The sequence below is a fragment of the Cetorhinus maximus genome, chromosome 7 (genome assembly GCF_964194155.1).
Source record: "Cetorhinus maximus chromosome 7, sCetMax3.hap1.1, whole genome shotgun sequence".
NCBI classification, from domain to species: Eukaryota; Metazoa; Chordata; class Chondrichthyes; order Lamniformes; family Cetorhinidae; genus Cetorhinus; species Cetorhinus maximus.
In genome coordinates this window covers 73,713,189-73,734,708 of record NC_135885.1, presented here as the reverse complement: position 1 = coordinate 73,734,708, position 21,520 = coordinate 73,713,189, and the positions used below count along the sequence as shown (strand labels likewise).

Below are 21,520 nucleotides of genomic sequence, written 5' to 3'. Positions count from 1 at the left end.
ATAACCACTATGGAGACATGTCTGCAGAATGACAAGGATTGGGTCCTGAATATTGAAAGGTATATGACATTCAAGAAGAATAGGAAGTTAGGTAAAGATGGAGGGGTAGCACTGTTAATCAAGGATGGCATTGGTGCAATAGTTAGAGATGACCTTGGTTCAGGAGCTGAGGATGTAGAATCGGTTCGGGTAGAGATGAGGAATAGTAGGGGAGAGAAGCCACTAGTGGGTGTGGTCTATGGGCTGCCTAACACCATGTGGGACAAAGTATACAAGAGGAAATTTTGGGTACTTGTGACACAGGGATGACAATAATCATGGGTGACTTTAATCTACACATAAACTGGAAAAATCAGATTGACAGTAGTAGCCTGGATGAGGAGTTCGTAGAATGTTTTCGGGATAGCTTCTTAGAGCAGCACATTCTGGAACCAACCAGAGAGCAGGAGATATTGGACTTGATATTGTGTAATGTGACAGGATTAATTAATGACCTCAGAGTAAAGGTATCACTAGGTAGTAGCGACCACAATATGATTGAATTTTACACCCAGTTTGAAAGGGAGAAGAGTGGTTCTAAGACTAGTATTTTAAACTTAAATAAGGGCATGAAAACTGAACTAGCTGACGTGAACTGGTATACTAGGCTAGAGGATAGATCAATAGAGAAGCAGACATTTAAGGGGATATTTCAGAATACACAGAATAAGTATATTACTACTGTAAAGAAAAATTGTAAGGGGAGGCCCGCCGTCCGTGGTTAACTAAAGAAGTTAAGGAAAGCATCAGACTTAAGGAAAGAGCATGTAACTGCACAAACCACAGGTCAGATGATTGGTCAAAATATAAAGAATGGCAGAGAATGACTAAAAGGCTAATCAGGAGAAAGAAATTAGACCATGAGAGGAAGCTAGCTAGAAATGGATAGCAAAAGTTTCTACAGTTATTTAAAAAGGAAATAAGTAAAGTGAGTGTTGGTCCTTTAGAGAGCTAGAGATGGGGAGTTGATAGTAAAAAAATGGCAGATGAAATGAACAAATATTTTCCTTCTGTCCTCACTATAGAGGAGACAACAAACACTCCAGTATTAGCTATAAATCAGGAGGTGGAAGGGAGAGAAGAACTTGGTGAGGTGATGGCGTTGTGGTATTGTCGCTTGACTAGTAATCTAGAGACCAGAGTTTGAAATCCCACCGCTGCAGATGGTGGAATATGAATTCAATAAAAAAATATCTGGAATTAAAAGTCTAATGATGACCATTGTTGATTGTTGTAAAAACCCATCATTAATGCCCTTTAGAGAAGGAAATCTGCCGTCTTTACCTGGTCTAGCCTACATGTGACTCCAGACCCACAGTAATGTGGTTGACTCTTAACTGCCCTCTGAAATGGCCTCGCATTGTTGTACAAAGCTGGATGGACCACCCGGCATCAACCTAGGCACTGGAAATGACAACGGCAAATTCAGCCCAGTCGACACTACAAAGTCCTCCTTACTAACATCTGGGGGCTAGTGCCCAAATTGGGAGAGCTGTCTCACAGAATAGTCAAGCAACAGCCTGACATATTCATACTCATGGAATCATTTCTTACAGGAAATGTCCCAGACACCACCATCACCATCCCTTGATGTGTCCTGTCCCACTGGCAGGATAGACCCAGCAGAGGTGGCGGCACAGTGGTATACAGTTGGGAGGGAGTTCTCAACCTCAACTCCGGACCCCATGAAGTCTCATGGCATGAGGACAAAGGAAACTTCCTGATAATTACAATGTACTGCCCTCCATCAGCTGATGAATCAGTGCTCCTCCGTGTTGAATACTACTTAGAGGAAGCACTGAGGGTGGCAAGGGCGCAGAATGTACTCTGGGTGGTGGACTTCAATGTCCATCACCAGGAGTGGCTCGGTACCACCACTACTGACCAAGCTGGCCGAGTCATAAAGGACATCACTGCTAGACTGGATCTGCGGCAAGTGGTGAGGGAACCAAGAAGAGGTAAAAACGTGCTATCCTCACCAACCTGCCTGCCGCAGATGCATCTGTCCATGACAGTATCAGTAGGAATGACCACCGCACAGTCGTTGTGGAGACAAAGTCCTGCCTTCACATTGAGGATACCCACAGTGGTAAATGGGATCGATTTCAAACAGACCTAGCAAGTCAAGAATGGTCATCCACGAGGTGCTGTGGGCCATCAGCAGCAGCAAAATTGTACTCGAACACAGTCTGTAACCTCATGGCCCGGCATATACCCAACTCTATCATTACCACCAAGCCAAGGGATCAACCCTGGTTCAACGAAGAGTGCAGGAGGGCATGCCAGGAGCAGCACCAGGCATACTTAAAAATGAGGTGTAAACCTGGTGAAGCTACAACACAGGTCTGCTTGCAAGCCAAACAGCATAAACAACAAATGATAGACAGAACTAAGTGATTCCACAGCCAACAGATCAGATCTAAGCTCTGCAGCCCTACCACTTCCAATCGTGAATGGTGGTGGACTATTTAACAACTCACTGGAGGAGGAAGCTCTACAAATATCCCCATCCTCAATGATGGAGGAGCCCAGCACATCAGTGCAACTGATAAGGCTAAAGCATTTGCCACATTTTTCAGCCAGAAGTGCTGAGTGGATCATCCATCTTGGCTTCCTCTGGAGGTCCCCAGCATCACAGATGCCAGTCTTCTGCCAATTCGATTTGCTCCACGTGATATCAAGAAATGGCTGAAGGCACTGGATAGTGCAAAGGCAATGGGCCCTGACAATATTCTGGCAATAGTACTGAAGACTTGTGACCTAGAACTTGCTGTACCCCTAGCCAAGCTGTTTCAGTACAGCTACAACACTGGCATCTACCCTGCTATATGGAAAATTGTCCAGGCATGTCCTGTACACAAAAAGCAGGACAAATCCAACTCGGCCAATTACTGCCCCATCAGTCTATTCTCGATCATTGGTAAAGTAATGTAAGGGGTCATCAACAGTGCTATCAAGTGGCACTTGCTTAGCAATAACCTGCTCACTGGCACCCAGTTTGAGTTCCACCAGGGCCACGCAGCTCCTGACCTCGTTACAGCCTTGGTTCAAACATGGACAAAAGAGCTGAACTCCCGAGGTAACCGAGTGTGGCATCAAGGAGCCATAGCAAAACGGGAGTCTTTGGGAATCAAGGGAAAACTCTCCACTGGATGGCATCATACCTAGCACAAAGGAAGATGATTGTGATTGTTGGAGGTCAGTCATCTTAGCTCCAGGACACCACTGCAGGAGTTTCTCAGGGTAGTGTCCTCGGCCCAACCATCTTCAGCCACTTCATTGGTGACCTTCCTTCCATCATAAGGTCAGAAGTGGGGATGTTTGCTGCTGATTGCACAATGTTCAACATAATTTGCGACTCCTCAGATACTGAAGCAGTCCATGTCCAAACGCAGCAAGACCTGAACAATATCCAGGCTTGGGCTGACAAGTGGCAAGTAACATTCGTGCCACACAAGTGTCAGGCAGTGACCATCTCCAACAAGAGAGAATCCAACCATCGCCCCTTGACATTCAATGGCATTACCATGAATAATCCCCTACTATCAATATCCTGGGGGTTACCATTGACCAGAAACTGAGCTGGACTAGCCAACCTGTCCACCATCTACACGGCACAAGTCAGGAGTGTGATGGAATACTCCTGTGGTAAAGTGCAGTGCTATGTACCTTTAAGAGAATGTAGTTAATTGACCATGTGACTGTATTGACCAATCGCTACACAGTGTGGGCTACTTTGGTAATTGTAAGTCTAGAGCTGGAGGTGATTGAAGAAGCACACATGGGGCAGGATTTTTCACTCAGCATGTGGGCGCGTGCCTGACACGCCCGAGCATGAAATAAAGCGCATTGACGTTGGCTGAGCATGCCGACATCAACGCACAGTCGCATGATATTTAATTTAATTAAGTGGCCCGTTAAGGCCCTTGAGACACCAATTGTCTCTGACTTTACATAGCCCGTGCGATTTTCAGGCTGTCGCATGGGTAAAATGGGCAGGCGGGCAGGCCACAATTTGCAAAACCTTATCCACGGGCGGGATAAGAGGGGCCAGTGGCCTTGTAAAAGCGATTAGTGAGGAGCTTTGGATATCACTTGCTGCTGCTTGCTTCTGTGAACAGGGGAGAGCTTCATTTCGCTTCAGAGCTGCATTCAGAGAATTTAGAGGCTTCAGTTCATGACTCAGTGTTGTTGTCCAGGCCTCTGGAGGACTCACACCGCTTGGGGCCTTCCAGGTATCAGACAGCCTTCCATTACGTTAATAATGGGGATTGTGGTCTCCGCTAGAGGCACGTCCCCTGAGGAGGAAGAGAAGGCCAGAAGGGGGAGGAGGCCAGGTGTCCCTATTGAGCTTCCAGGGAAATGACCTGTGGTAGGAGAGGCGCAGGCGTAAGGGACACAAACTCAACAGGAAGGCCAAGCCGGAAGGGACCAAAGAAGACGTTAATATCCTGCTGCCAGAGTTTACAGGCAGCAATTCAGCTATCTCAATACGTCTGAAGTGCAATGCCGAAGGAGGCTCCATCTCTCAAGGGAGACAATGACCTCCACCTGTCAGACGATCAGCCTTGAGATCAGCTCTGACTGCATTGCTGGACACCCCATGCCAGTGGTACTGAAGGTCACGGCGGCCCCCATCTTCCCTGGCTGCTTCCAGGGGTCAGTGGGGAATCTGTGTGGAGTCTCTAATCAGCTGTCCACAGTTGCGTCAAACTGGTGAGAGATGATCTGTTCAGGCGTGCATTGACTTACATTCATTACCGCACGGATGAGGCCAGCCAGGCAGAGCGAGCCAGAGGCTTCGCAGTGATTGCTGGGTCCCCCGTGTCCAGGGTACAATCGACTGCACACATGGCCATCAAAGCGCCAGCGGGTGAGCAGGGTGCCTTCGTCAACAGAAAGGGATCCCACTCCATGAAAGTGCAGATAGTGTGTGACCACAGGATGCAGATTCTCCAAGTCAGTGCAAGGTACCCTGGCAGCTCCCAAGATGCTTACATCCTGAGACATTCCCAGGTCCCAAGGCTCTTCAGTGCTGCAGCCCGACTGGATGGATGGCTGCTGGGTGACATGGGCTACCGCTCAAAAGGTGGCTCATGACGCCTCTCCACCACCCAAGAACAGAGGCTGAGCAGCAGTACAACAGGAGCCACGCCTCCACAAGGGCGGTGGTAGAGAAGGCCATATATCTTCTTAAGATGTGCTTCCGATGCCTGGACTGTTCAAGGGACGCACTGCAATATCCCCCAGATCATGTGTCACTGATAGTGGTTGCATGCTGCGCTCTCCACAATCTGGCACTGGGAAAGGGGGGACACAGTGGAGGAAGAAGATCTTGACGCAGCCGCACAGGCAATAGATGATGAGTCCAGTAGTGAGTCTGAGGACAACCACAGTCAGGAGAATGCTGAGGGCATAGATGCTCACCTGGGCAACCTCCAGGGAGGCAGGGACACCTGGGATGCTTTGATCCAACGTTCCTTCAGCTAGGCTGCCAAAGAACCGCTCCCACCTCATGCCCAGGCTGTGGCCTCCATCCAGGATATCTGAAAGGCCCATGTCATGTGAACCCAAAGTCCACTCAGTGTCTGTGCAATAAAGTTTAGAACCACTCACATCCAGCATAACATACTGGCATACTTTGCACCAAAAATAAAAGGTGAAGCATACTCAGGCCATCACAGCTTCATCAGATGCCACGGTCACTGGCAGAGGGGCACAGGAGCTGCTACCATCATCCAGAGTGCCCTGAGAGGAGCTCGCAGAGATGACAAGCAGCTCGTGTGCCAACGTGAGGTTGCAATGGACCTCCTTGCTCACCATTGATGGACGGGCAACTAGCTGGGATACTGGGTGCCCAGTCCATCTCCCACACTGACACTGACCAGCTGAGGTCATTGCCGGTGTGAGGGCTTGCAGGTCTGAGTGCATCCCCAGTAGCCCCTGATTGAGTCCCTGGAGGAGCTTCTCCATGAGAGTCGCCACTCTCCATGAAAGAGGCATTGCGCTCGGCCATGAGGGTCAATGCAGTGCTAATGCTCCGCAGCGACTCCTTCACAATGGACACCATGGCACGCATTCCCTCATGTGTCTTCGCCAGATCCTCCCACATACCCTGCTGGACATCCAGTTTCTGCTGCCCCATGGACGACTCCAAAGGCCCATCAGCCATTGATTGAGCATTGTCCTGGTCCCCAGCAGTCCTCCAACTGCCAGCACCCTGGGCACTCTCTGCCTAGGCCTTGTTATGACCAATGCAGTTGGTAAAGTGAAGTTATTTTAAAAATTCCAGAAACTTAAAATTATAAGTTATGACAGTTGTTTAACGTGTTACGTTTGAGATGCAACTCTAAATTCAGGAATCAGACCACCAATTCTTGAGGTTTTACATTAAACTAAAGGAAACATTTTATTAACTTACACAGGTTAAAATATATATACACATGGCTACAAATTACTACTACCATAACTTTTAGTAAATTCCCAAACTAATTTCCATTAAGGCAACAGCAACCCATAGACTTAACCAAACACCAGGCAAAGCATTTTCACCTTACGAATCCAAAATGAGGTTCTTTTCACTTGGTTCCTGTGGAGCCAGTTGGAGGCTTATATAGCTGCTGTTGATCTTACATTGCCTCTGCTCTGCACACCCAAACACTGTTGAAGTTATACCTCCCACCACTGATAGAATTCAAATTCTCATTGTCTCACCAGCCTCTTTGAACTTCACCTTTTAACAGTGAAACCCCTTTCATAGTAATATAAACATATGGCTTGATATCTTGATAGGTGTCAGTTTTCACCCCACTTCTTGAATGCTCTATTCAAAAAATGTAAAAGCACGCTATCTCTCTTACATATCAAAACTAGTACTCATCAAAGCACCCAGACTAGCTTGCTTTAATCCAATTAAGACACACCCACACACTAGACCTCTATTTTAAAAGAAAAATATTTTCCAAAATATTATATACATTAATAGCTTCATGACAGTCTGCACCTCAAGCGTGTGTGAAGTGCTCTCACCACTATGCACCGAGATAATAGACAGTGATTTTATGCCCACCAAGATGCTGGTATCTGCGCTAGTACCAGCTTGACAGAGATGGTGTGATCCAGGTGCATGCTGACCATGATGGTCCTCAGGGGTCAGGATGGGCTTTCAGGCTCCTCATAATGAAGGGCTGCTGTTGAGCTTAAAAGAGAGAAGAAGGACATGTTATTAGTTTAAGTCATGATACTGTTAGTGCATGCCTGGCACCCTGATTAGACAGAGATATGCATCATGGTGCCCTCGTCTTTCTATTATCAATGGGGATTCCAGGTTCGAGGCTCACATCAATATATAGACTACACTGGAATGGTTGCAAAAACCCACTTTCTCACCTCAGTGCACTGCACTCTTACCAACCTCTGGCACCCCAACCTCACTGCGGCTGTTGACCGAGGTGCATGGCGCCTCTCCAGCTCCAAGGCCTCCTGTTCGTATCGACTGAGAATTAGGAGGTGTGGGAGTCCCCTGCCAGTCCGCAACCTCTCATCATTGTTATGGGATGTTTTCTCCTGAAAGGATAGAGGAGCATTGATTAGTCCACCCTCTACTGCAGGGCCATTGCAGCCTGGCCAATCCCACCTGAGGAACACCTCGCAGGCCTCAGCTGACTCATGACACTGGAGCCGCAAGGCACTAAGTCCAAGCAGCCAGGGCTCACCCCCTTGGCCAGCTCCTGCCTCATTGACATTTGCCACTCACACCGTAACGCCTCTGAGGTCCACGGGGGGATGAACAGCTCTTAACTGTTGTGCAAAGTGACCAATGGCAACACGTTACTCACCCTTCCCGATCACAGGAGATGGTTAAAGTGCTTCTGGCGCTGCACCCATGTGCGCTTCACCATGTCATGGCTGCTGATCCTGGATGCCACCTCCTCCCAGGCCTTTTTGGTGAGGCGGTGGGGCCTCCTCCTCCCCTCCCTGGGGACATGGTGTTTCTCTCTTTGATGCCACCTCCTCCAGGAGGGCAGCGAGGCACTCATCTGATAAATGTAGGGCCAACTGCCCTGCTGACCTGCCCTCCCGCCTGCCGTGTCCACCCGCTACGGTCTCCATTCACAGGAAGGTGGCAGCCTTCCAGGGGCTGCTGAGGCCGCATTTGAATCGGCCGTCGGGTCGGCATTGGGCCTGGCAGACATTAAGCTCCCGCCCACCCCTTTGCGCTCATTCACATGCTGCGCCTCACACTGGGTGGGCCATAATTGGCCTGCCCGTGTAAAACCACGATGCAGTGCCGATTGCGGTCGGTGGTCAGCTTCCCAACTGCCCCTGTCCACCCCCACCAAGCCTGCCAGCCAAGGGCAAAATTCTGTCCATGGTGTTAGTGCTCTGTTCTTAGTTCCAATAAACCGCCAGTGTTTGCTCAGTTAGTCGGTCTCTCTGCCTATATTGTTTCAAGCACCAACTAATGTGTTAATATCAAGGGGGCAGCTAGCGTATGCCAGACAAAGCGAATCGGATAATCAAAAACATAAAACATGAGGATAAACCGGATCAATTGACGGCAATCAAGAAAGAGGCGGTAAGCTACGTTACGTCGCCACTACCTTGAAAGCTGTTTGAAAGCACAGTGTCCTTATCATCGAGTATGCTGCGATTTGGGCATCTTGAACCATTTGACCCTGTTTCTGATGACTGGTTTCATTACATCGAATGCCTAGCATTCTTCTTTACCGCTAACAACATCGCGGGGGAAGACAAGAAGAGGGCAATTCTTTTGTCCACATGCAGGAGCAAAACATATGGGCTGATCTGCAGCCTCATGTCACCTAACACTCCTGATAAGAAGACTTTCGACAAGTTAATAAACATTGTGAAAAAACCACCTGAAGCCAAAGCCCTCAGTCACTATGCAGTGTTTTAAATTCATTTCAAGGAATAGACTTCCAGGAGAGATGATCACTGGCTTTGTAGCTGCTTTAAAAGAATTAACAGAATATTGTGAGTTCGGAACTTCAATTAATGGCATTTTGAGAGACCAATTGATATGCAGAGCAGAATCGGGGGCTATTCAAAAGCGATTGCTATCTGAAACTAATCTAGACTTCAGTAAGGCATTAGAATTGGCAACAGCCATGGAGAGCACTGTTAGAGATTTGGAAGCAATTAAGGATACACAAGATGGCGCCATCCATCTTGTAGGGCGAGGAGGACTGGTAACAAAAAGTATGAAAGCGTCGGATTCGGCAGAAAGGCGGGGAACGCCCACTATGTACGGACCATTGAGGAACAACCATACTACAGTGAAGACCCACGACATTAATGAGAGAAATGCATCCAGGCAGCTGCAGGCGATTGACAATTCAGAAATATCGAATGCTTTTTCTGTGATTGCAATGGTCACATAATGCGGTCACGTAATGTCAAGATAGGCTGAGGCAGCATTTTAAAAACAAAGGTAGAAATCGCAAAATCTGTCTCATTGAAGAACCAGAGGAAGCAGAATCTGACATCTATTCATTATACAACTTGATAGTGGGTGGAACTGAGCCAATCCAGGTAGTCATTAGAATCAATGAACAACCCATCAAGATGGAAGTCGATGCTGGGGAGGCATCAGTGTCATAGGAGAACATACATTCATACACTTGATTAAAGGAGTCCATCCTTTAAGTTTGGAACAATTGGACACTAAATTAAACCATACATGGGCGAAGAAATAAAAGTGAAAGGGATATGTCAAGTCCTGGTGCAGGTTGGGGATCAGTCTGCAAATTTACCCCTTATAGTAGTAGTTGGGGTAGGCCCCAGTTTAATTAGTTGCAACTGGCTCAAAAAGATTAAATTGCAATGGGCTGAGATTTTTCAAATCAGAACAAGAAACTTACAAGGATTATTACAAAAGTATGCATCCATTTCTGGTTACGAGCTAGGAAGGATTCTTCCCGTGTAGATCCTAATGCAACCCCTAGATTTATCAGAGCCAGACCCAGTCCCTTATGCTCTATGGGATAAGGTCAAGACCGAGATAAACAGACTGGAAAAGTTGGGTATCTTACAACTGGTGCAATTTTCCAAGTGGGCGGCACCCATAGTACCCATGCTGAAGCCAAACCAAACTGTTCGCTTATGCGGTGACTATAAGTTAATTGTAAACAGAGTTGCTAAACTTAATAGACACCCGGTACTGAGTTCTGACGAATTATATTCAGAATTGGCAGGGGGCATCACATATTCAAAACTCGACATGAACCATGCCTACCAGCAGGTGGAGTTGGAAGAAAGCTCTAGGGGATTCGTGACCATCAATACACATTGAGGATTGTATTAGTACACTTAACTACCCTTTGGGGTCTCATCAACATATGCTATTTTCCAGCGTACCATGGAAAATCTGCTTCCAGGACTGGCCCATGTCGTTGCTTATCTGGATAATGTCTTAGTCACTGGATGAACTGACGAAAAACACTTAGCTAATTTGGAGGAGGTGCTGAAATGCTTCTTACATGCAGGGGTGAGCTAGAAGTGTGAAAAATGGCTTTTCCAAGCCAAAGGCCATAAGGTCGACACGCAGGGCCAGCATCCCGTGGAAGAAAAGGTCAAGGCTATTCGCGAGGCACCTGCACCGAGAAACAGTACAGAACTAAAGGCCTTCTTAGGCATGATAAACTACTATGGGCGATTTCCCCCAAATCTATCAACTGTACTGGCTCCGTTATACACATTGCTTTAAGAAAAACCATAAATGGATTTGGAAAGCTCCGCACCAGGACGCGTTTCTGAAGGCAAAGCAATTGTTAAGATCATCGGCCCCACTGGTCCACTCTGACCCAAAGAAAGAATTGATTTTAACTTGCAACATATCCCCTTATGGAGTAGGGGCTGTACTTTCACATCAGTTAGCAGATGGCTCCGAACAACCCATTGCTTATACATCTTGCATGCTCAGTGCTGCAGACGATGATATTCTCAAATTGAGGAGGGCTTGTCTGTTGTGTTTGGTGTGCATAAATTCCATCAATATCTGCATGATTACCATTTTCACATTATATCTGACCACAAGCCTCTGCTGAGAATATTTGGAGAGGATAAGGTGATACCCCACCATGCCTGCATCGAGAGGTGGGCACTGATATTGGCTGCTTACGAATACACTTTTATTCACTGATTGAGAAGCCAGATCACACATGCTGACGTGCTGAGCCACTTCTCCCTGCCAGATAACAATGTGAAGGTTTCAATTCCCCAGGAACTTGTCTTAGTACTACATTTTTTGGGTTCTTCCCCTGTCCAGGTCAAACAAATCTGTGAGTGGACAAGCCGAAATCCACTTTTATCTCACGTCCGGGAGCAGGTCTTGAAAGAATGGTCAGGCGAGCCAAAGTCTGATGACATGAAGCCCTATTTCAATTGCAGATATGAGCTCATCTGCCAGGTCGGCATATTGCTCTGGGTGGGCAAGGGTTATTGTGCCCTGAGAGGGTAAAGGCCATTACTGGCCGAATTACATAGCTCTCACCCTGGCATAAGTAGATGAAGATGCTCACACTCAACTACTTGTGGTGGCCAAGGATGGATGTGGACATCGAAAACCCAGTCAAAAGTTGTCTTCAATGCCAGCAGGCACAAAAGCTATCCCCATTAGCTCCATTGCAACCCTGGGAATAGCCGAGGCGGCCATGGGTGCACCTCCACGTCGACTACATGAGGCCCTTTTTGGGCACAATGTTCCTTTTACTAATTGACGCCCACTCCAAGTGGATGGATATCTACGAAGTACGGTCACCCTCGTCTGCTGCCACCATACACCATTTGCGGCAGAGCTTTGCAATGCACGGATTACCAGAGGTGCTCGTGTCAGGCAATGGGACTGCATTTACCAGTGGGGAGTTCCACGGGTTCACATGGAATACTGGAATAACTCATATCAAAACCTTGTCTTACCATCCCGCCTCTAATGGTTTGGCTGAGTAGGTGGTCCAAACTTTTAAGTCTGGGATGAAAAAGCTGGACGGGGATTCCATCAGCACAGGATTGTCATGGTTCCTGCTCACATGCCAGATGACGCCACACATGACCACCGGTACTGCCCCTGCTGAATTACTAATGAAGAGATGACTCTGCACCCATCTAATTCTTATCAGGCTGAATACAAGGGGTAGGGTGGGGAGAAGACAAGAGGCCCAGAAGGCTAGACATGATGGCCATAATCACGAAAGAAATTTCTCGGTGGGAGACACAGTTCTCGCGAAGAACTTCGGAGATGGGCCCAATTGGCTATTAGGCGAAGTGAGTGCCGTGAAAAGACCTGTCTCCTATAATGTACTGGTAAACAACCGAATAATTAGATGACACGTGGATCATCTCCAGAGAAGAGAGACAGCCCCACAAGAAGGAATGCTGTCCTCACCTGCATTTGAGTCTGTACCGCACGTGGAAAAAAGTCACTCGATTTGGAAGTACCGATGGGGCCTGTTGGACCTGAGACGGTCGAAGACACAAATTTGCCCACTTCCACTGAAGGGCCTGGTGGACCGTTGACCCCTGAGAAGGGGGCCTCGGAAGAACCAGCTGAGGCTGTTGAGCTACGACGCTCGACAAGTCCGAGGAAGCCTCCTGAGAGACTTGGCTTGTAAATTGTTATTCATGTAAATAATTGGGATGCTGTGAAGCTTGTCAGTTGTACTTCCAAATAAAGGGGGAGTGATGTGGTAAAGTGGAGCTCTATGTACATTTTAGAGAATATAGTTAATTGACCATGTGACTGTATTGATCAATCACTACACAGCATGGGCTACTTTGGTAACTGTAAGTCTAGAGCTAGAGGTGATTGAAGAAGCACACATGGTGTTAGTGCTTTGATCTTAGTTCCAATAAACCACCAGTATTTATTCAGTTAATTGGTCTCTCTGCCTATATTATTTCATGCACCAACTAGTGGGCTGAATCTTCTGGCTGACGTGCGGGTGGTGGAGCCTGATGTCAGCGCGCGGCATCATGATGTTTCGGTCGGCGGGCATGCTATGCAGTGCGACGTGCGCCCGCCATTAATTAAAGGCCTTGTTAAGGCCATTAAGTGACAAATCGACCAGGATTTTGAGGGGTCCGTGTGAACTTTGGCTCGGCGCACGGGCCCAATGGGCAGACGAGTAAGTGATTTTTTCACTAACCTCATCCAGTGGCAGGATGAGGTTTGATTTTGGTTTTAAAATGCTTTACTAAAGTTTTTGTGTACTTCATTAACATGTCCCATCTCGTATGACATTTTCACATGAGGGGGACATGTTAATGATTTTTTTATTTTTCTACTTTTGAACTTTCACCACCTTTCAGCGATCTCCCTGAGGCACCATTTAGCCTCAGGGACATGTCCGCTCTTTACCACGCATGTGCGAAAGAGCGCACTCTTGCAGTTGGGGAATCCCTCCCCCCGCCCGCACAGGAAGCGCATAGCATAGGCCTTAATTGGCCTGCCCACGTAAAATGGCGGCAGGGCCCGTTTCAGTGGCGGCGATCGGCTGCCCGCCCGCCGCCGAGTCGGTCGGGCCCACCTGCCCATCAAGGGCAAAATTCTGCCCAGTGTGTTAATATCAAGGGGGCAGCTAGTGTTCGCCAGACAAAGTGAATCTGATAACCAAAAACAAAAAACTCCCCACTTGCCTGGATGAGTGCAGCTCCCACAACACTCAAGAAGCTTGACACCATCCAGGACAAAGCAGCCCGCTTGATTGGTACCATATCCACAAACATTCACTCATTCCATCACCGACGCACAGTAGCACCAATGTGTACCATCTACAAGATGCACTGCAGGAATTCACCAAGATGCCTTAGTCAGCACCTTCTAAATCATGACCACTACCATCTAGAAGGACAAGGGCAGCAGATAGATGGGATCACCAACACCTGGAAGTTCCCCTCCAAGTCACTCACCATCCTGACTTGGAAATATATCGCCGTTCCTTCACTGTCGCTGGGTCAAAATCCTGGAAGCCCCTTCCTAACAGCAGTGTGGGTGTACCTACACCACATGGACTACAGTGGTTCAAGAAGGCAGCTCACCACCATCTTCTCCAGGGCAACTAGTGATGGGCAATAAATGCTGGCTTATCCAACGATGCCCACATCCCGTGAATGAGTTTTTAAAAAATCTTGGTAAGTGGTACTGAGCAAACCGATGGAGCTGTGGGCTGACAAGTCTTTGGGTCTTGATGGACTTCATCTAGGATCCTAAAAGAGGTGGCTAATGAGGTTGTAGATGCGTTGGTTTTTGCCTAAATTCTGGAAAGGTTCCATCAAACTGTAAAGTAGCAAATATAATCTCTCTAATCAAGAAGGGAAGGAGGCAGAAAACAGGAAACTATAGGCCACTTAGCTTGATGTATGTTGTGGGGAAGGTGTTAGAATAGATCATTAAGGAGGTCATAGCTAGGCACTTAGAAAAGGTCAAGATAATCGGGAAGAGTCAGCATGGCTTTGTGAAAGGGAAATCGTGTTTAACCAATTTATTAGGGTTCTTGGAAGGACTCGCATGCGTTGTGGATAAAGGGAAGCCTGCAGATGTACTGTACTTGGATTTCCAGAATCAAATAAGGTGCCACATCAAATGTAATAGCAGAAAATAAAAGCTCACGGTGTAGGGGTAACATATTAGCATGGACAGAAGATTGACTGGCTGTCAGAAAACAGAGAGTATTTTCAAATGGGCCTTTTTCTGATTGGCAGGATGTGATGAGTGGAGTCCTGCAGGGGTCTGTGCTGGAGCCTCAATGTTTACAATTTATATCAATCTCTTAGATGAGGGGAGCAAAGGCATGGTAGCTAATTTTGCACATGACACAAAGAAGTGTCGGAAAGAAGGTTGAAAAGAGGAAATAGGAGGTTGCTGACGGATATAGATAGGTCGAGTGAATGGACAACATTCTGGCAGAAGGAGCATATAATGTGGGAAAATGTGAAGTTGTTCACTTTGGCAGGAAGAATGAAAAAGCAGAGTATTACTTGAACGGAAAACAACTGCAGAATTCCAAGGTGCAAAGGGATCTAGGTTTTCTAGTGCATGAGTCACAAAAAGTTAGTATGCAGGCACAGCAAGTAATTAAGAATGCTAATGGAATGCTATCCTTTATTATGAGAGGAATTGAACATAAAAGTAAGGACATTATGCTTCAGATATACAGGACATCAGTGAGACCACATCTCGAATACTGTGTGAACTTTTTGGCTCCTTATTTAAGGAAAGAGTGAATGCATTGGAGGCGGTTCAGAGGAGATTTACTAGATTGATATCTGGAATAAGTGCGTTGTCTTATGAGGAAAGGTTGAACAGAGTGGGCTTGTTTCCACTGAAGTTTAGAAGTGTGAGGGGTGACTTAATTGAAGTATATAAGATTCTGAACGGTCTCGACAAGTTGGACATGGAAAGGATGTTTCCCCTTCTGCGTGAGTCCACAACTAGGGGACACTGTTTTAAAATTAGGGGTTACCCTTTTAGGACAGAGATGAGCAAAAAAAATTCCTGAGAGGGGTGTGTGACTTTGGAACTCTCTACCTCAGAAGGCGGTGGAGGTGGGATTATTGAATATTTTTAAGGCAGAGGTAGATAGATTCTTGTTAGTTAAGGGAATCAAAGGTTATTGGGAGTAGATGGGAGTGTGGAATTTGAAACACAAACAGATAAGCCATGACCTTATTGAGTTGCAGAGCAGACTGGAGTGTCCAAATGACCTACTTCTGCTCCTATTTTGTGTGTTCATATGTTCATAAGGACATAAAAATCCCAAGAAGACATTGGCTTGACCCCAGAAGTGAGAAACTATTAACAGGAGAAATTAAAAAAAAAAAATTGTGGTTTTTCAAATTATGAAGAGTTTTGCAAAGGTGAATTGGAACAACTTTTTTCAGATAATTTCTCGTGATGATTCAAAATTAGTGGAGTGCAGAAAGAAGTCAGGTGAAATATCTTTATACAGTGTATTGCTCGGGCATGAGGGAATAGTTAAGGGAAAGGATCATTGGTTCTGATAATGGAAAAGTAGGTAGTGGATAGATATTTGAAGTAGATAAAGTTACAGGACTAAAAATAGAGCAGGTTTGATAGGGTTTGTGGGATTAGTTTTAGATCAATAGACCAAAGACCCAGCATAAACCTATTGAGTCGAATGGTTTATTCCTGTTCTATGAATTAAAAAGAATTGAATATCCAGGTACAGAAGAGAATTAATGGATTAATGGTCTAGTAAAGTAAATACAGACAAAAATTGCTATAATAATGCACCCTTCCATGACTTCGCCCCTCCCTATCCCTGCAATCTTCTCTAACTGCACAACCCTGCAAGATATCTATGCTCCTCAACCCTGCCCTTTTTTAGATCATCGATTTTAATTGCTCCACCATTGGTGTCTGTGCCTTCAGTTGCCAAGGCCCAAGCTCTGAAATTCCCTTTCTAAACCTTGCTGCTTCTTGTTACAGCCACATGAGGAGGGGTAAAATGACTCCCCCATCTTACCGCTCCAGGTTTGACTGTAACAAGATTTTTTTCTGAATTTGTAGGGATGAAAGTATTTACTCAATGTCTGTGCTTAACCATTTACATGTTGATTACAAAGAAATCAGCCTGGCAGGCATTCTTGAGTTTAAAACACAAAGGAGCTAGTTTTTATTGTGCAAAAAACCCACCCTTATAAAGATACTAAAACATTTAAAAAGGTAAAACACATGCCTGACTTAGCAACACACACACATAGGCACACACTCATGGAAAGTTTAAATTTATACATTAGGAAGTTACTTAGAATTCAATGCTAAAAGGTAAAAAATAGAAAGTTCACTGTTTGTGAGTCCTTCACTGGTATTAGTGGCTAAAGCAGAATTTTTTCACAGTGTTCTTGAAAATTCAGTGAAGTTGAAGCCCAGGTAAACTGCAATTTCTGGAGATAGTCTCTTTTTAAAAAAACGTTATCCGTCTTTTCCAAAAGTAAACGATTTTTGCACCTGAGGTTCCTTTCGATGCAAATTCTCTATCTCTGTGCTGGGTTTCATACTGTGATGGATATAGGGTTTTGAACCTGGGAGAGAAGGGGAGAGGGAGAGTATTACTGTCCCATTGGCAGGTTTCTTCCAGCCTACTGCTTAGCAGCTTGCGTGGTATAATAAAAGATTTCAAAAATTGTTATTCTAGTCACACGACCTGTCTCCCCATAATGATTTCAGAAAGTATTTGCTTAGCTAATGCCTAGACAGATCATGGCTATTGTTTTATGGCCAAGATGATTAGATTTTGTAATGTTGCAGCCATTAACTTCTGAATGATCCATCCTCCATATTGATGAAATATGAAGGAGACCTTTCCACATAGCTATTGCCCTGGTAGACTTTTTGTCTCTGCTTTTTTTATTCTTTCATAGGATGTGGGTGTTGCTAGCTAGGCCAGCGTTTTGATTGCCCATCCCTAATTGCCCTTGAGAGGTGGCAGTGAGCTGTCTTCTTGAACTGCCGCCATCCATGTGGTGTTAGAACACCCGCAGTGCTCTTTAGGAGGCAGTTCCAGCATTTTGACCCAGCTATAGTGAAGGAATGGCAATACAGTTCCAAGTCAGGATGGTATGTGGCTTGGAGGGGAACTTGCAGGTTGTGGTGCTCCCATGCATCTGCTGCCCTTGTCCTTCTAGGTGGTGGAGGTCGCAGGTTCGGAAGGTGCTGTCGAAGGAACCTTGGTGAGTTGGTGCAGCGCATCTTGTAGATGGTGCACACTGCTGCCACTTTGTGTCAGTGTTTGAGGGAATGGTTGCTGGAGGTGGTGGATAGGCTGCCAATCAAGTGGGCTACTTTGTCCTGGATGGAATCAAGCTTCTCACTGTTGTTGAAGCTGCACTCATCCAGGCCAGTGAAGAGTATTCCATCACATTCCTGACTTGTGCCCTGTAACTGGTGGAGTGAATCAAATTAGCTGAAGATTGACATCTGAGATGCTGGGGACCTCAGGGAGAGGCCGAGATGGATCATCCACTCTTCACTTCTGGCCGAAGATGGCTGCAAATGCTTCAGCCTTGTCTTTTGCACTGGTGTGCTGGGCTCCCACATCATTGAGCATGGGGATATTTGTGGAGCCTCCTCCTTCAGTTAGTTGTTTAACTGTCCACCACCATTCATGACTGGATATGGCAGGACTGTAGAGCTTAGATCTGATCTGTTGGTTGTGGGATCGCTTAGCTCTGCCTATCACATGCTGGCTTTCGCTGTTTGGCGTGCAAGTAGTCTGTGTTGTATCTTTACCAGGTTGATGCTTCATTTTTAGGTATGCCTGGTGCTGCTCCTGGCATGCCCTCCTGCACACTTCATTGAACCAGGGTTGATACCCTTGTTTGATGGTAATGGTAGAGTGGAGGCTATACCCGGCCATGAGGTTACAGATTGTGGTTGTAAACAATTCTGCTGTAACTGATCACCCGCAGTGCCTCATGGATGCCCAGTTTTGAGTTGCTAGACCTATTTGAAATCTATTCCATTTAGCACAGTGGTAGTGCCTCACAACACGATAGCGGGTATCCTCAATATGAAGGCAGGACTTCATCTCCACAAGCACTCCTACAAATACTGTCATGGACAGATGCATCTGTGACAGGTGTATTGGTGAGGACAAGATCAAGTATGTTTTCTCCTCTTGTTGGCTCCATCTGCCACAGGCCCAGTCTAGAAGCTATGCCCTTTAGGACTCGGCCAGCTCGGTTAGTAGTGGTGCTATCGAGCCTGTCTTGATGATGGACTTTGAAGTCCCACGCCCAGAGTACATTCTGTGCCCTCGGTGCTTCCCTCAAAGTGGGGGGTTGGGGCAGTAGTTGTTAATCATGAGGAGGTTTGCTTGCCCATGTTTGACCTGATGCCATGTGAATTCATGGGGCAGGATTTTCCAGTCATCGGCAGGTGCAGTGGGCGGGCCTGGGAGCAGTTGGGAAATGGTCTTTCGCCCACGATCGACCCCAGCTGCAATTTCATGCTGGCTGGCTAATTAACGGGCAGCCAGCATGAAATGCGCGCAGGGAGCCTCAGCGCTGCTGGGGTGGGGGCGGGAGGATTGCGAGCGCAGAAGTCTGCGCATGTGCGGGGGAGCATGCACTGAAAGCTCCCTGAAGGCATGGAGCTGCCTCAGCGAGCTGAAGATTTATAGAAACAGAAATACAGATTTTAAAAATGAGAGTAACATGTCCCCACATATGACTCAGTCACATGAACAGGGACATATTAAAAATGATGTTTAAAAATGTTAAATTTTTAAAAATTACTGTTGGCAACCTCATCCCACCCTTGGATGAAGTTTCATAAAAAATCCAAAGTCCGTCTGGCCATTTCGCCGCTCGCCAACTGTAAGGTTGGACAGGCGATGAAAAATTGTTTTTAATTAATTGATTAAAGGCCTTAATAGGCCTCTTAATTGTCGGCAAGTGGCTGCCAACTCTTGTGCGTACCCTCCAACTGAAATATCGTGCGAGTTCGCGATGACATTGGGACGCTCGCCCGACGTCATCGCATGCTATTTTACGCCCGTTTGGGTCAGGCACGCACCCGCCTGCGTGACGTAAAAACCTGCCCATGGGGTCCAGAGTTGATATTGAGAACTCCCAGGGCAATTCCCTCTTGACTATATGCCACTGTGTCGCCACCTCTAGTGAGTCTGTCCAGTCGGAGGGCAGGACATACCTAGGGATGGTGATGGTGATTTCTGGGACATAGTCTGTAGGGTATGATTCCACAAGCAGGATTTTTAGATCGGCGTACAGGCACGATCGGCGGGCCCGGGAGTGGCCAGGGAACAGACCGCCGCCCGTGATTGGCTCCCAATCGCGATTTCACGCTGGCTGGCCAATTAATGGCCAGTCAGCATGAAGCACGCGCTGAAATGCTCAGCGCTGCTGGGGTGTGGCGAGGGGAGGGCGGGTGCTGACATAAGTGCGGGCGCAGGCGAGTGCTGAATGAAAGCTCCCTGAGGGCAAAGAGCTGCCTCAAGGAGCTGAAGACTTTGGGCGGGGTTTTGCCCTTGGCGAGGGAGCTCAGCGGGGGCAGTCAGGAAGCCTACCACTGCCCACGATCGGCTCCGGACAGCGATTCCACGTGGGCGAGCCAATTAAGGCCTGCCTTGTGTGGCTCGTGAGTGGCAACGCAGAGCACTGCCTGTGCAGGTGGGGGGAGAAGGGAGTGCGGGCCTGGCGCTCAGTTTGCACATGCATGCAAAACATCACTTCAATCTCCCTGAGGCACGGAGCTGCCTCAGGGAGATTGAAGCGCTTTTTAAAAAAATTAATAAAGACAGTAAGAATTTAACAAAACATGTCCTCCCTTGTGACTCTGTCCAATGAGATGGGACATGTTTTTAATTCCAAAATAAAATTTTTATTTAATGTGTATTATCTTTAGGAAACCTCATCCCGCTCGTGGATGAGGTTTTCTAAAAAATTCAAAGGCCGCTTAGCCTTTTCGCCTTCCTGCCAACCGTTAGGTTGGATGTGCAGCATAAATTTCAAATTAATGAGGTTGTTAATGGCCTTAATAGGCCTTTTAATTATCAGCGGGCGTGCAGCCGGCTCTGGCGTACATCCGCCGAACAAAACATCGCAGGACTGCACAATGATGTCGGGACACACACCCGACGTCATTGTGCATCAATTCACGCTTGGGCATTTTGGGCGTGATCCTGCATACCCAGCGTAATATTCTGGCCTTTAAAACCAATAAATAAAGCTTCAAATTCTGGAAAAAAATGTCTGCATCACAATCAGTCACCTGAACATATGCGTGATGAAAATGCTGTCCATACATTTTTAAAAATTATTTAATAACGGAAACCTCATCCTGCCCTTGGATGAGGTTTCATGAAAAATGCAAAGTCTGCCTGGCCGATTTGCCCGTCTGCAACTGTAAAGTTGGATGAACCATGAAAATTCGGAACAATTACAGCTTTATTTGCACTAACTGGCCTCTTAATTGTCAGTGAGTGCGTGCAAATGTCGGAAGTGTGCTCGCCAACTGAAATATCGATTGCCTGACGTCATCCTGCGTAATTTTGTGCCCAATCGGGTCGGGTGCATGCCTGCCCGCCGACCTAAAAATTCTGCCCCATGAAATGTGAAATGTCAGACTGTTGCTTGACTTGGGACAGCTCTCCCAATTTTGGCACAAGCCCTGAGATATTGCTAAGGAAAACTTTGCAGGGCTAACAGGGCTGGGTGTGCCATTGCCAGTGCCTAGGTCGATACTGGGAAGTTCATCCAGTTTCATTCCTTTTTGTAGTGGTTTCATACAACTGAATGGTTTGCTAGGCCATCTCAGAGGGCAGCTAAGAGTCAACCACATTGGCGTGGATCTAGAGCCACATGTAGGCCAGACCAGGTAAGGATATTAGATTTCCTTCCCTAAAGGGCATTAGATGGGTTTTTATGACAATTGAGAATGATTTCATGGTCACTTTTACTGAGACTTGCTTTTTAATTC

General features: G+C 46.7%; 1 protein-coding gene across 1 annotated transcript in view; it reads left to right on the top strand.

Annotated features, from left to right (window-relative positions):
• LOC144682415 (disks large homolog 2-like) overlaps positions 1-21,520 on the top strand; it is a 1,267,833-nt gene that overhangs the window by 568,076 nt on the left and 678,237 nt on the right. The gene's annotated exons all lie outside the window — the stretch shown is intronic.